Raw genomic sequence first — 12,305 nt, 5'->3', positions numbered from 1 at the left:
TCAAAACTCAGGGTGGCGCGCGTCCGGCCTATTTGTAGCTATAGCCTGCTCGGTCGCCCCTGGAATTAGATACTCAACGATTTTGGAGACATTTGGTAGGCTGCAAACCCTAGCCTTTGCTAGCGATACCAGAACGATGCCCTGTCGATATCCCGTGGATTTCCCGTGGATGGTCACCGGTCGATGCTAGGTCAAAACTTGGCGAATAGGGGGATCTTTTCCGCGCAGAGTCCAAACAGTCACTGGATGGTGACCCATGGCCGGTAGGCCAGCGGATTGAGGCTGAATTTGGGGGTCAACTGGGAACTATCGTATAACAAACAAATCTTGTAATTTTTTTTCAAGTATATGTCTTAACAAACTTACCAGTAAAATTTACCCAGAATTTCTGTGTCGGAACATGCCCAAATGACGTCATCAACATGGCCACCCCCAAACCAGAAAAATGAATGGGAATTTAAGAATATCTCAAATGTTCATTATACAACTGACATTAATCATGAGATCAGTTGCCAGTGTATGTATTTCTTATTTCCTGCCTTTCTTCAAGCAAAATTGGGCCCATTTGTGACTTCTTTTTCAAAAAATCTAAGCCAAAATTAGGTCATTTCTATGGCAACTTTATGCTGAAAACAATTTATTTTCTCAAGCAAAAAATGCAACACCCTCTCAACGATAAACACCATTTTATATTTATATAAGTATGTAAATTCAATTGACTGGAGTTGAGACCTAACCTGTGAGAGACCATAGCTACCATGGTTACACTCAAAATGTCTTGCCTATAGCCAATATAACACAGCTGTCCAGATATCACAATTTTCATTACTAGTGGTGTATTATGTATCATTCCATCTCAGTAGCTGGATTTTTTTGTTGTTTTTCGTTTTGCATTTTGCACAATCATACGACAAGCTGACATTTCGTTCAAGCCAATTTGGCATAGAACATGGGTAGATTAAGTCAATTTCTCATAAAATGAGACCCTCCTCCACCTCAGCCCCCACTCCCAATAGAAATGGTTAGTTCATGGCTGTTCCTTTCTTGCAGTCCTGAAGGGTGTTTCACCAAACTTCTCATTGGTTTCAGTTTCACTTCACTGGTTTCAGTCTCGCTATCTCACTTTTCTGATTGGTATGTTTCAGTCACGAGGACTTGCTAAGTGAAACTGAAAACACTAATTGACACTGATCTCACTGAAATCAATGTTGGTGAAACGGGTCTTGCATGGACTTCTGTACAGGGGCGTCACCAGCTTTTTTTCAAGGGGGGTGCGTTTTGACAGTAAAGGTAAACTGTGAGATTTTGTTTTTAATTTATTGGCTCCTGTATTATCATGTACATTTACACATACTCTATATATTGTACATAATACATGTGATTGTATACATACTTGAATCTTTCGCTATGAAGGACTATACGGGGGCACATTATGTGACGGGGAGCTGCGTTTACCACCCTTCGCTCCACCGCCCTCGCCCTTGTCTACACTCCAGCCGAATACTGTTGTCTGTTTGAATGTTTCTGTAACAGATATATGGCGCCATACAAATATTGTGGATCATCATCATCATCTGTTGCGGCACAAATTGTCGCCCCTGCACCATTTGTCGCCTGGCGACAAATTATGCTGCTCATGCAGTTCCCATTTTTTTTTTTTTTACCTCAATGACGACAATTTGTGCAGGTAAGATGAAACGTAGCTGCACAAAAATGTCGCGGTAGTTGTCTTTAAGCTGCAAAAGATGCTAAATTACACTACAAATTGTGTGGTGGGGGTGGTTGTTCCTGTGGCATGCTTGAATTGGGTTGGTATGACTGGTAAATGTGATGTGTACGTATATGTGAGTGTGAGTGTGTGTGGAAGGGGGAGGAATGGGGCTGCATGGTCTGTCCGTTACCCTCCAAAAACGTAAACATTCGCCTTCACACACATCCCTCCACACAAACACCATATACACACCGACTCACACACATACAGACATCCCCCACGCACACGTATTTACACGTACACACATGCTCGCGAGCCCACACACACACACACACACATACACCCATTTCTCTTACACTCATCCATCATCCACCCACTCCAGTACTTAGTACTCCACACACACACACACACACACACACACACACACACACACATTGACACCCGTCCCTAAAACCCATACCCCATCCATCCACTCCCCTCCTCTTCACGCGCACCCCACGCATACATACACACACACTCTCACACGAGTGCACATACACACTTCCTCGAAACCTCGCGTGACTTTTTACATGGCTTGTTTGCCTGGATGTAGCTCTGTAAGTTATATGTTGGTATTCCAATGTCTATGTAAAATTTTAATGATATTACCCCCCCCCCCCCCCCCCACCAAATGTGCTTCGAGAGCGGGCGACAACTTGTGCCGTCAGCCCTCTGCACAAATTGTCGCCAGGCGACAAATTGTGCAGGTGCGACAATTTATGCTTTTTGCTCACGTGCACATTGAGTCGCGCGTTTCAGGGGGCGACAATTTGTGCCGCAACACTGTGTCTCTGTCTGGGGTGCAGATGCCACACTAGGAAGGTGGACGTTCAATTTAACCCTGCTCTCCGTACCATCACAGGTTGCTACCACCCCTCCATACTAAGACGCATGCCGCCTTTCCTAGACAACGTCTTACTTAAAAGCAGGAAACTTTTCGTTAGGACTGCGCAAGCCCTCTCCTCAGAGGACAGGAACCTCAGCCGGAAGGTCTGGCTCAATAACAAATGGAAAAAACAACAGTCTGCAGCAGGCGCGCCGGAAGCAGTTTTGGATTCGGGGGGGGGGGGGGGCAAACATTCGAGGGGGCTCAAGATTAGACCATGCATATGTTACACAATATACACATACACACACACACACACACGCACACACATCTATTATATATATATATATATATATATATATATATATATATGTAAAGTGGCGTACGGTGGGTCGAAACATGGGGGGGGGGGAACCATAAAGTAATTTTGACGGTCTGTATGCTTGTACGTGTGTGCGTGAGCAATAATGGGACTACAATACATTACGGAATGTAATACATTCAACAACGCAGTCATTGAGGAACATTGTAAGTTTTCCTTACATGGATTATGGAATGACGGTGTGAAACGATCGACAAATTATATACTGTCAGCAACATAAGGTGAATGGCATAACAATAAAATGCGAGCGAGCGAAGCGAGCGAGCTTGAAAATTTTGATATTCTACAGTTCCAAAATTGGAGTTTTAATTGTAGCTATATATTTCGCTCTGGAAATAAATGGGGGCGCATCGGGCGCAACTGCTGGCAATTATTGGCAGCAACATTAGGAGAATGGCATAACGATAAAATGCGAGCGAGCGAAGCGAGCGAGCTTGAAAATTTTGACATTCTATACAGTCCCAAAACTGGGGTTTGTAGCTATATCTTTCACTTTGGAAATTAATGGGGCGGCGCATCAGGCGCAACTGCTGGCAATTACTGGCAGCAACATTAGGAGAATGGCATAACGATTCAATGCGAGCGAGCAAAGCGAGCGAGCTTGAGAATTTTGACATTTTGCAGTCCAAAATCTCCCGTTTGTAGCTATATCTTTCGCTTTGAAAATTAAGGGGGGCATCGGGCTCAACTGCTGGCAATTACTGGCAGCAACATTAGGAGAGTGGCATAACGATTCAATGCGAGCGAGCGAAGCGAGCGAGCTTGAAAATGTTGACATGTTACAGTCCCAAAACTCACGTTTGTAGCTATATCTTTCGCTTTGGAAATTAAGGGGGGGGGGGGGGCATCGGCGCAACTGCTGGCAATTACTGGCAGCAACATTAGGAGAGTGGCATAACGGTTCAATGCGAGCGAGCGAAGCGAGCGAGCTTGAAAATTTTGACATTTTACAGTCCCCAAACTCCCGTTTGTAGCTATATTTATCTTTCGCTTTGGAAATTAAGGGGTGGGGGCATCGGGCGCAACTACTGGCAATTACTGTCAGCAACAGTGGTAGGAGAATTGCATAACGATTCAGTGCGAGCGAGCGAAGCGAGCGAGCTTGAAAATTTTGACATTCTAGAGTCCAACAACTGCCGTCGTAGCTATGTTTTTCGCTTTAGAAATTAAGGGGGAGGCGCACCGGGCTCAACTGCTGGATGCAAGCGAGCGAAGCGAGCGAGCTTGAAAATTTTGACATTTTACAGTCCAAAAGCTGCCGTTTGTAGCCATATTTTTTCCCTTTTATTATATATATATACATATTTATTTTCTTTTCTTTGTTTATTCATTTATTTTTATTATTATTATTTTTTTTGTCGGGGGGGCTTTTTTTTTGGGGGGGGGGGGCAAAAATGCGTTTTGCCCCCCCCCCACTTTTTGGATGGGGGGGGGGGGGGGCGGCCGCCCCCCTGCCCCCCCCCCCCCCCCCCCCCATTTCCGGCGCCTATGGTCTGCAGGCAGATTCACCTACATGCTGCCACTTAAATCCGATCCCCCTGGCTGCAATCTCCCACGGAAGGAATGGTGTCGCCTACTAAATCGACTCCGCACTGGAGTCCGGCGCTTCCAAGCCTGCCTGCACCGGTGAAAGCATTCAGAATCAACAGATGCTACTGCGGGGAAGCATAGGCGGCAGACTATCTGGTGGAGGACTGCACGATTCATCGCCTGGCGGGAGGATTGACTGCCCTCCTAGCCTCACTCCTGCTGCCAGGTCCTGGCAGAAAGACGCAGTCTTCACCGTATAGGACACGAGTTGACAGATCAGAAAGACCTCAAGCAAGAAAAAGAAGACCGGTCGGTCACCGGTCAATTTGAATACTAATTCACATTAAATCAAATTGCTATTTAACCATATTCGCATCAGGGCTACTTTTAGAAAAAAATATAGAAATGACATTCACGTGGAACCAAAATTATTGCTTTAATGAGGACTGTAATCACGAGAAGGGCTCTGTATGTAAAATATGCTTTAAATCATTGTTAATAATGATGTTCACACCATATTTCATAAAAGTCGTGTAAATATATCCTCTCATATCCCCCGCCGTTCAAGAGACAATTACTTCGCAAATCTCACCATTGTTTGGTAAATATTCAATAAGACGTTCAGTCATACTTAGGAACACATGTGGACAAAATCAATGTCTAAATTATCATTATTATTATTATTTTTTTTTTTTGGTTTTGTGGTGCTAGGTCGCATATCATGCCATTTTTATGTGTCGCTATTTAAGAAGATGTCAGCGGCGCATTTATGCTGTTGAATGGGTTTGCCTGTCCCCTCAATAATAGATAATTTAGCCATAGTTGGAAATATTGTATTTCAGTCGTTACTCTACCTGGAGGAAATATATGTCTGACATATAGAACCACAGTAATAGCAAACCAAATTAGTTTTTTGAAAATCATCATTGTTTTTGTAATGGCATGCCGCTTTGCCTGCGAGAGGTAAGGTTATCGATCCATAATAACTATACTTCATTTAAACGGGTAAAACATAGTTCTTGTACGCCTGCAGAACTGTAAAATTTTCCTCTAAAGTGTACACGTATGCATAAGAAATGTGTGGAATAACGCTGTAATACCAAGTTATTCGTTGGGTAACGACGAAAATAGGAAATATTAACCAAAAAGGTTTGCCAGAGTTTCAGACCTCAGACCCGGTCGGGGTCAGGCTAACTCAGACTCGGGAACAACTCGACATCGCTTTGACGGTGATGGGGCTGAGTTGTCCCTCTGAATTGTACAGTTGTACTATGGGAGCGCTTCGCGTTCTGCAGCTGGTCACAGTTAGGGGGCGAGTTGATACAACGGGTGATTGTTTAACACTGTCTTTTTTTCCTTGTAACTTTTTTCCCTCAGTTTCATGTGATTTTGTTATTATTTTGATACCAACATAAAGCATAAGAAAACAATGTGAGTATCAAAAGGTTCTAAAATAGAACCTCTTTTGCGCGCATGCAAAACGAACGTGCGCCTATGTATGAAATAATAATGGGCGAGTTGTCCCCGAGTCAGAATAAACTGGATTCCCATGGAATAAAAGTCAGTGTACCAACTTTTATCATTCTATACTATTAATTCTAAAATACTCCAAAATTACTCATCGACCTAGAAAATCGCGTCAGCCGGGTAAATTTCTTGGTAGATCCCTAAGATATATTGCAAGCAAATATGAAATGGTGCAAGACGGATTCTAAAACCCTTACCAGAGCTATATTTACCTTTCAAGGATACGAAGTATTAATTCAAATGTTGGTTGCATCGGGAATTAAGTGATGAAACGTTATATTCAATCACATTATAAAGATTGATGTTTTTATCTGCGTGCAGTGTCTTGTACTTAAACAATAAAAAGTTACCTTTAAAACATGACGCGGTGACTTTGACTCTCACTGGATATATGTATCTGGAAATTGGATTGATATAGTCGAAGTCTCAGCTTATATCCAAGTGAGAAGATGGGCGGAGATTTGGCATTATCTACGAGCAGAATCTCACTTTTGGTGCTTGATATTTCATCCTCTACGGATAACTTCACGAATTGATTGTTTAAAGATTGCAGCAGTATTCCAATCCTCTGGCCACCGCTTGCTCGTATTTCCCATATATTAGTACCGAAACTATTCTCTTCTTCTACTTGAATCTCGGTGGTTACACCCATAGAACAGTTGATAGTAAGACCTAAAAACAGAAAGAAGAAAAGAAGACACAAATAGATAGGAACGATAGACCAAGATAAACTGTGATCTACCATAATTGTTTCCCTGAGCAAAGGACAGAGATTTGGTGGTTGATAAGTTAATACAATAAGTATGTTGTGAAATATTGTTTGCAACTTCCACAAAGGCATCAGTATTGAGAGTAAAAAGAAAAAAAATATGTACAAATTTCTCCGCATCTGACGAAAAAAATTCTGATTTGAACTGTGCATTTAACCCTTCCTTTACAATCGGTTCATCTCAGCACTGTGGCATCATTTCTTTTATTTTTTTAACAGTTTTCCAATCAAGACAACAATGAGTAATTTTTTCGAACTATGGTTGGACGTTGACGTCATACAGACCTACACTTTTTCGGATATTCTCCTTACACCCTTTGGTCTAAAAGGTGCTTTGAGAACTTGATTTCTTTCAGAAGGATTATTCTATCAGTAGAGATTTAAGAGGAAATCAAGAGAAATGTTATTTTGAATGGGGAAGACACTCACCTATGAGTTCCGATAAATTTGGAGGAGCGAAAGACAACATGATTAGCACAAATATCCACTTGTTTGGACTGATAGTCATGGCTTTGGTCTTCTTATTATCAATCTGTAGTCATGGTAGTCGAAGCACATCAATTGCCGTTGAGGAATAACTAGACGGTCTCTGAGAGCGAAATATACTAAACCACTATTAGTGACAAACAAAGTGGCCCTATTTTGTTGGTGAATACATAATGAACCACATAACAATGTTTTACACGCCGTAGACAAATCAGACTGACACAATCTCTTCGAAACTCTTTTTTTACCCTTCACGTGACGAGTGCGTGCAAAACCGTATATGGCTTGTCACATATCATCATTCATATGTCATATGAAATGATACAATGGATAATTACAATATCTCTTCTCCGTCGCGTGCCTGGTGCGAGCTATGAAAGCGAAATATCACTCAGTGTTCAAGTACGTATGATACATAATAAAGAGGGAATATATTATAATAAAAAACAATAATGGGGAAGTTATAGAACCAAGTACGACGTTGCCTCACAGGCATCCCCCTTTGGTTTGCATGTGAGATATTGGAAGAATATAAACAGATAATATTCTAACATAACAATGTTACATTATTGGCATAATAATGATAAAAATAATAATAATGATAATAATGATAATAATGATAATAATAATAATAATAATAATAATAATAATAATAATAATAATGATAATGATAATAATAATAATGATAATAATAATAATGATAATAATAACAATAATATTAATAATTGTAATAGTAAAAAAGCTTTTGATGTACTTGATGATAATAAACACTTAAATGAAAATGTGTTTTGAGCCGTGATTTAAAGACTGCTACAGTTGGGGATTTTCTGATTTCTAATGGGGGGTAATTCCAAAGTTTGGGAGCAATACAGGCAAATGCGCTGTCTCCCAATGTTACTTTTTTTTCACGTATTGGAATTTGTAAGAGAACAGTGTCCTTGAAACTGCGCACATTATGAGTGTGTTTGTGAGATTTAAGCACTAATAGTTAGACAGATACATAATAGATATATAACTGGGGACTTGACCGATGAGTGACTTATAATTATACAATCAACAAAATCTTAAACAATATTACGAATCGCATGCCAGTTTAGGTATATATATGTCATGATATAAAAAACGCCCCATCCATATATTCTTTCAGGAGGAGACTAAAGTCCTTTCTATTGCAATCGTACGACTCTGCAGCACTGAACTAGCCATTTGGTCTTCTTTCTCACATACTGACTTACTCACTTTTTCTCCTCTTTGAAGAATAAATTGTAATCTTTTTGATGTCTGTTGTCATCTATGCTATTGCTCAAAGTGTCAAAGAGTTGAATTTCCTTCTGTTACTCCTGTTCATACGTCCCTCTATTTCATTTTTTTCTCTTTTCAGGCATGACAATATCACTTTTTTTTCTCCACAACTATTATGTGTTTCTCTTGGCATACTTCTGCCGAAGATCGCTGTCTCCGTTGTGAGTTTTTGTTTGCTATTTTGTCTTCTGTCTGTTAGTCTTGTCTATTCCGTTTTGTTTCCGTACAGCATTTCCTTTAGTAGTTGTTTTGTTGTCTAGTCCTGTTTCATGCTTGTTCGCGTTGTTAGTCTTGTCCATTCCGTTTTGTCCCGTACAGCCTTTTCTTCAGCATCTGCTTTGTTGTCTAGTCTTGTTTCATGTTTGTTCGCGTCTATGAAAGTAAGTGTATTTATCTGTGAATCTAATTCTCAGTGGGCTTCCAGATTTCTTCCTCTTCTTCCTTCTTTCCTTTTGTATTTATGATGCTCCAATTAATCTTCCCATCGATGTTTTTTTTTTTTTTTTCCAGAGGGGCCCATATTCCACAAGCTCTGTCTTTTTAGTGGGTCTCTCCATTTTTCGCACTTTAAGCAAGGTTATACATGTAATTCATTTCGACCACTTCTGTTTCTTTTTTTTTCTACAATGTATAATTACTATAAGGTCCTCAATTATTGGACAGTCTCTTCATTGTATAATGTTATGTTTACCTTATTCTCTGTTGTAAAAGAAGTGTAACATATATGTTTTGTCGAAAAATGAAATAAACTTTGAATTGAATTGAATTGAATTAGGTCTTTCAGAAGAGAAGTAATCCTTGAGAACCTGGGTTTGTCACAGATAAACCTTGTGCAGGAGTTTTGGACTCGCTCTGCAGGCACCCGACTTGAGATACAAAGTACATAAACATACTCATAAACGTCATATTCAATCATTCTTACGCACAAACTAATATATGAGTTGTAAGAAGATGACAGGGAAACTATAGCACTCAATTTTCTTTTGATGTAATTGTGATAGTCATTAATAAAAATGTATAAGATTTGATTTTTTTTTTTAAATTTGCTTTTCACTTCCTTCATTTCCATTGTCCGCTGTATCATCTCCTTGCAGAAGACGCTGGAAGAAAATACAGGTTTATCACAGATTGGAGACCGGGTATACAGTTCTGTTATTATGTGAAGGTATTCAATATCATGTACAATTGAGTGTTGAGAGCAGTTGTGAGGTGCAATGCGATCTCTGTAGTGGAAAGTGGCATAAGTATTTCTTTTTTATATAAAAGCCCTTATTACATTATTTGCAATATTCTTAGCGTCGTTTAATGGAACTCTTAATGCAGTCATTGAAACTTTATGGTCTATTAATCAAATATATCAAATTTGAAGTGGAAACCACAACCAGGAAGTAGAAAAATAGAACCAAAAAATGAGATACAATGGTCGCAGTTCTCAATTTGGAATAGGGGATAAAGAGTTCAGGGAATGAACTTTCAATCACTCAAGCGGTGCATAGACCGAACAGTTTCATGAAAATCACAATCAAGGAGCCTATATGCAACACGACAGATGATATTAAACTGTAAGTAGTCGTCAAAGAAAATGAAAGCAATACTGAATTGGACAAACTACACCTTTTATTCAACAAAACAAGATATGCAAACAGTAGAATTGACTTTCTTAGCCCTCGGTGATGTAAAATCTATGAATAATCATTTGGATTGATCTCTCTTCGTTACTGTGTGGAAATTGGTGTTATTGATATTAAAACAGTAGAAAAAAATACTAATCCATGAAATATCCCATTTGGGTCCGTTGAATTATTCGATTAAAAGGTAGAATAAATGCAAAGAATTTCAATTGAAAAATCAATTGTTATAACATGTACGTTAATTTCGTTGAAATCCTGTACAATGTATGTAGTTAGTTGTTCAGTGATCATTTTGTGGCAAGTAATAACATATTTTACATATAGTAATATATATTTATATGATACATAAAAAAATCTTGCGCATATTGTAAGATATCACTGTGGAAACACGTTTCTGAGGGTCCCATACCGTACAAAATTTGCTTTTTAGTGGGGCCCTCCATTTCCGTTCTAATACTTGTAATATATGAATTTATGTTGTTACTCGCGATCACATGTATTTGTTAATTTACGTTTTTGAAATTATAAAGATATATTCTGCTAATATACCAGGTGTCCCAAAAAAGCGGAACGATGGATTTTCAGTACTTTGCGTTCTAAAAGTGATATACTTTTTGACATCATTAGAAAGAATATCTTCCGCAGAAGACAATGATACCAAAATCATTAAATTTGGTTCAGTACTTTTTATTCTACGCCAATTTCTGAAAATGCAGTCATTTTCAAATTTCGCCGGATTTTTGCGACTTATGAGATAATAATTTAAGTGCGACACGCGATCCATACGATGAATATTGTGTAAGCTCGGTGATCCATGTCAACAAAATATACAGCTTTCACATTGGGCACGGGCCAGGAAAAAACAGTGTGTGTGTGTGTGTGTGTGTGTGTGTGTGTGTGCGCGCGCGCGCCCAATATGAAAGCGTTATCTTTTGTTGACATGGATCAACGAGCTTACACAATTCCCCGTATGGAACGCGTGTCGCACCCTAATTATTATCTCATTAGTCGCAAAAAAATTTAAAATGGCTGCATTTACAGAAATTGGCGTAGAATAAAAAGTACTGAACTAAATTTAATGATTTTGGAATCATGGCCTTCGGCGGAAGCTGTTCTTTCTAATGATGTCAAAAATATATATCACTTTTAGAACGCAAGATACTGAAAATCCACCGTTCTGCTTTTTTTGGGACACCCGGTATTGTATATAGTTCTCCCTGTTGTGCTGTTTGTTTAATAGAAATGAAAAATAAAGTTAATTGATTGGAGTTGATGAGATTTGAATTACGCAAATATTTATAATTCTCCTACATTCCATTATGATAGCCTATTTTGTGTTTGCATTTTACTGCGACGTGTAAGAACACATGGTGAATCGATGAGAAATAATGATCGCTTACAACCCCCCCCCCAAAAAAAAGGAAAAGGGTCGCCAGACATGGATTTTTACTTAGGGCAGATTCTCAAAAAGCAGACTCTAAGGTTCAGAAGAATGTATACTGGTATAACTCAATTCAAATTGACTCCTATAACCTATCTTAACATTGGAAAGAAAGAAGACAATCTGGAAAAGTGTGTCCTGTGTTTGAGACCATCAAGTATTAGGCATACCCTATTAGCACATTCTATTAATGATTACCATTGAAACTGAAGAGTTTGTGAATGGTTTTTAAGTAGTGAAATGGGATCTCAGCTAATCACAGTGTTCCTCCAAAAAATTGAAAAACTTCTAAAAACACAATTGCCATTCGTTTTATGATCTCAACTTAACACAAATGTAGAAAGAGTTGCTCTTGCAGAAAACGTGAAAAACGCAAGATAAATTACGTTGACCCGTTTCGTCTTTTTGATGCCTCACGTAAAATCAGAGTGTATACCGACGTTTTCTTGGTTTTGTGATGCACGTCACATTTATCCCACTTGCCAGCTGTGTATGGCCACAAGCTTTTATAGACAATGTTCATGGCAAGGTTTTAGAGTTATTTAGTATACAGATTGATCAGTTAATCAAGCTATCCCAGGTTGTAGACCGCTTTTTCCTCTTGTAAAATAACACACACACAAGCGCGCGCACATAAACACACACCACGCACACGCACACG

The sequence above is a fragment of the Diadema antillarum genome, unplaced genomic scaffold (assembly GCF_040938485.1).
Source record: "Diadema antillarum isolate AM-2024a unplaced genomic scaffold, OU_Dant_1.0 seq00000512_RagTag, whole genome shotgun sequence".
Lineage (NCBI taxonomy): Eukaryota > Metazoa > Echinodermata > Echinoidea > Diadematoida > Diadematidae > Diadema > Diadema antillarum.
This window is presented reverse-complemented; position numbering follows the sequence as displayed.